This window comes from Benincasa hispida, chromosome 11 (genome assembly GCF_027475165.1).
Source record: "Benincasa hispida cultivar pf3 chromosome 11, pf3_genome.v1.1, whole genome shotgun sequence".
NCBI lineage: Eukaryota > Viridiplantae > Streptophyta > Magnoliopsida > Cucurbitales > Cucurbitaceae > Benincasa > Benincasa hispida.
In genome coordinates this window covers 22,045,612-22,050,669 of record NC_143488.1, presented here as the reverse complement: position 1 = coordinate 22,050,669, position 5,058 = coordinate 22,045,612, and positions in this window count along the sequence as shown.

Below are 5,058 nucleotides of genomic sequence, written 5' to 3'. Positions count from 1 at the left end.
AAATGAAAGTGATGTAATTAATCAAAAGGAGCATACTAGTAAATAGGATATGCAATTGATTGTACAAGATCTGACATTACATATGTAGTATGAGTTCTTTTGATAGGTTTATAACTAAATAGCATTGACATGTCATTGATCATGTCATGAAATACTTATTGGGAATAAAAAGATAAGGCTTACTTCATAAAAAAATCATGTTCTTATTGAAAGTGTTTTCTTATGCTGAGTGGAACACATCGTTAAGTGATTCTCAATCTACTATAGGGTATATTTTTATCTTGGGAGATCTTGCTATTTATTGGAAACTTAAAAAACAAACAATTATTGCCAACTTTACTATTGAAGTAGATGTTATTGCTTTAGATTAAGCTAGTAAGGAAACAAGGCTAAGAGATTTATTATATGAAATTCAAATATGGGAGAAACCAATACCTCCTATCTTGATAAATTGTGATAGTATTGCCACGATTGGTAGAGTAAAAAAAAATTATAACGATAAATGAAGATTTATAAGAAGAAAACATAGTACTGTGAGATTTTGTTTGAGTAACGAGATCATTGATATGAATTATACTAAATCTTGTTATAAACTTACAGATCCATTAACGGAGCCTTAACTAAAGAAAGCCTCTATAACACATCGAAGGGGATGGGGATGAAACCTTTATAAGTATCATAAGCAATATATAAGGATACTCAACTTGTGGTAAGAGATTTTATGAACTAGGTTCAAAGGGAAAATGAATTCTAAAGTGGTGGAGAAATGCACTATCTTTATATTTTGATCTATCCCTATAATGTGAGTGCATTATTCTGTAACAATATGGAGGGTTGAGTTTTTCATTAAACTCTTAACAAAATTTATAGTTCTTATGAGTTGGGTGTCTTATGTTATAGGGGGACCATTGAAAATTTTTATCTGTACAAGTGTGAGAGTGGAAACACTCTTTATGAGGATATGAGACTAATTCATAAATGCAATCAAGAAATTCTGGGATCAGCATGAGGCCTTAAAGTGCTAACAAATAAAGCTCTTGTCAATATCTAGATAATTATTTCTTGATAATAAGTTTTCTATTTTTTCTTTACCATTAGAGTTTAAGTTAGAGACCACTACTAAGGGTGAAATAGAGATTATCATTTCACTAATAAATGTTTAATGTAGTGTCATACTTTTTTGATGCATAGTTATCTTTCTTTTTGTCAAATTTGTATGCCTATTTAAAATATTAAAAATTGAGTGGGATTATGTTACATTTTTTTTCATATTTAATAACTTTTTTAAAATTTTGAGTTTCACTTGAACTAAAGAGAGAGTTTTTTTTCCTTTTATGTAAAAAAAATGTAGTTGAAGATGGGTTAAAGAAAATGTTATCTACTCAGCTTAATTCAGGCTCGATATTATGCTTTGTATATTTAATTGAAGTCCTAATGAGAAACTTAGGTCAAAAGGAGCAAAATGACTGTAGATGTATGATGAGGATAATTATAGGTTAATTAGTATTTTTTAATTTCCTGTTTTTTTATTGTTAATTAGTGTTTAATTACTAGCTTAGAATTAATTAGTTAATTATGTTATTTTCTTGCAAGGCTATAAATTACAAATTTAAGGTTGTAATATAAAACTTTTGATTAACCATTTAAGTATAGAACTTTGGTTTTTGGAGAGAGATCTCTCATCTTTAATGGATGGACTTCCCTTGTTTGGCTTTGAACTTAGCCTAATTATCTCGTTCGCTATATTAATGCTCCTCCACCCAACGCTATCGACGGTGTTGTATGAGGATGAAGGCAATAACTGAAGTTTCAGGTGTTGGGGTGGATGCCCTAAATTTCGTGGGTCCTATAGTTTGTAGTTATAATGTACAAATAATTTATTTATTTAATAAAATATGAGATATTATATTTATCATTATGAGATAGTTTGTAATCTAATTCACGTTGTAGAGGGGTCAAATCTTCCTAAAGAGAGTAAGATATTTGTGTCTCGAGCTAATTGTTTACCGACTTGTTTTTCGATATTTACTCTAACATCCTCTGTTATTTGTAATTCTCCCAACGCTTTTCTTTTTCCTTCCTCTCCTTTTTCTCCTAGATCAGTGATTAAAACAGGGTAAAACAGCGGAAATTGAAATTGAAAATGTGTGGTTTGAAGGTGTGTATCATCTTCCCTATTTCTTTTGAAAATACCATGTTCGTTGGTATAGCAGAGCTATCCCCTTGCAAGTTGCTCTATAGTCTATGACGTCGATTTTTTTTTCACATCAGCAAATTGAAGTTAATAAATTATTATATTTTAGCCCATCAACTTAAAAATAATAATAATAAAAAGAAAGATTGTTCCATTAGCCCTATATATCATAAAGTTAACCGAAAAACTAAAGGTTGTATGAAAAAGCCCAATGCAAAAAAAAAAAAAAAAAAATGCATGTTTGGTATTTGAAACAGTTAAAATCATTATGATAATAATAAGTTTGATCCGTTTTACCGAGAAAGTTTACCGTTCGAATCCGTATAGACCTATATTATTAATAATTCAAAAATAGAATCGTTTTCCTTTTCTTATTATTGTTTGTATTGTTTGTAATTGGTCACTTGATTTGGTTCATCATTAATGTCTTATCTTTGTAGATGAATTACATATGAAAATTTTCCTATTTTCCCATACAAAATAAAGAAATTAGGAATACTTCTTCTCTTTGGGATACTATCCAATTCTAGTAAATTTGACATGGAACGAGCTAAAAACTCCACCATAACCCAATGCAAATTGAATGCACAAGTAAATCACATGGATCTAGGAACGACTTACTGTATTTGATTTGTGAACAAGCTAGAGTTTGAGAAACGAAGATCTTTGGTAACTTTCATTGTAAACATTCTCAAATAGGCTTTCGGTAGTCTAAAATGTCGAATTAAAAAACTCAATGATCCAAATATAACTTATAGGGAATCTTCGATCCACCCAAAAAAAATTTGAATGACCCCAAAAAAAAAAATCTGGCTCCACCATGATTGACAACTCTCGAATGAGATGTTGCCATAACCTTATGTGAGGACAAAGACAACTGAACTTTATGGCTTTACAAATTAATGGTTTGAAAATGTTGATCGAAAGAGATAAGACTGAGGCGTGTCCTTCAAAATGGTTGGCTAACAAGAATACGAATCTCGTGAAAGGTTGTCGTCCAAAGCTCACATGTAGGCCCAAATGTAAATGGGAATTAGCAGAGGCCTGTATAGGGATTCAGTTTGGGGCAATAGGACATACCTTAAAATTTAAGGTTTCGATCTGAAAAATTCCAAAAACACTTATGAATAAGATTTATGGATGGCAAAATTATAGAATAAAAAATAGGGTATACAGAGTGATTGCTCCTATTCTTCAACAACTACTTCCTAATTTTGGTCATGCATAATCTCCATATTTTATTATTATTTCAAATTCTGTTTAACCACTTCTCAAATTAATCTCATCTTAATTAAATATCCATATTTTTCTACCAAATTTATATTTTAAATATCTATATATTATTAAATTTTATTTTATCTATATATTTTATTCAAATCATTGAATGATTGATTATTCGTTTATACGTATTCAATCTTATTCAAATCTTTAAATTGTTTTTCATAATTTTATACATATATTCTTAATAAATTAGTTGTACATTCTCATATTCTAAATAAATTAGTTTTATTTACTGTTCTTTCTATTATTTTAATAATTTGGAAAAAACGAAATATCACTTTGTAAAAGAATGGCAATAACTTTTGTTACTCACATAAAGTGTTCGTCGATTTAGCTTTTGTTGTGGTTTGTTTAATGAAATACTGTTTTTGCTATGACTTTACAATAGATTAGACTCCTCTTTGATTGTAGATCGGATGAGAATTCTTACTACCATGATTTTCAAAATTTTGAGATCCATATTCCATAAATTCATCGTTCCAATAATTTGTGGAATATATCCAAGGTAAAACTTTTCCTCCGCTGAGTTAACTATATTTCGTTTGACAATATATCGGATTGGTTATGCCAATTCAAATATTGTTTAAGATAAAAATATTTTGTTGTTGATGTCAGTATTATCAGATACTCCCAAATTGACGAAACTACAAATAGTAGTAATTGTAGAAAAAAAAACATGGTCGAGTTATATATATACGGTAACTATTGACATCCTTAACAACAATTGCCCTCCTAATTTTGCTCATGTAGTAAACATAATCTTCATATTTTATTATTATTATAGATTTTGTTTAACCATTTTAGAATTAATCTCACGTTAATTAAATATCAAGATTTTTCTACCACATTTATATTTTTAATATCCATATATTATTAAATTTTATTTTATTTATATATTTTATACAAATCTTTGAATGTTTTTTCATTACTTTACATGTATTCAATTTTATTCAAATCTTTAAACTACTTTTCATAATTTTATACATACATTCTTGATAAATTATTTGTACATTATCATATTCTTAATAAATTAGTTTATATACTGCTTTTGCTATTATTTTAACGATTTGGAAAAAAAATATCACTTCATAAAAAATGGTCATAACTTTTGTTACTCACATAAAATGTTCATCGATTTTGGTTTTGTTTTGGTTTCTTTAACAAGCTAGTATTTTTGCTATGACTTTACAATGGATTAGACTCCTCTTTGATGATCGATAGGATGAGAATTCTCATTACTATGATTTTTCGAAATTTTGAGGCACATATTCCATCAAATTCATCTTTCCAACAATTTTTGACATATATCGAAGGTAAAATTTTTCCATCTGGTGAGTTAACTATATCTCGTTTAACAATGTACCGGATTGATTCTACCAATTTGAATCTTATTAGGATTGTTCAAGATAAAGATATTTTGTGGTTAATGTCAGTTTTATCAGAGTTCCCCTAAATTGATTTATGTGTAGTGGTTGACCATGTCTCGTTTGTTGCCTTGAATACTTAAAATACACTGTATTTGAATAATAAATTAGCAAACATTGACAATTGTTCCCAACCTCCTTAGGGAAACACTGAAATAA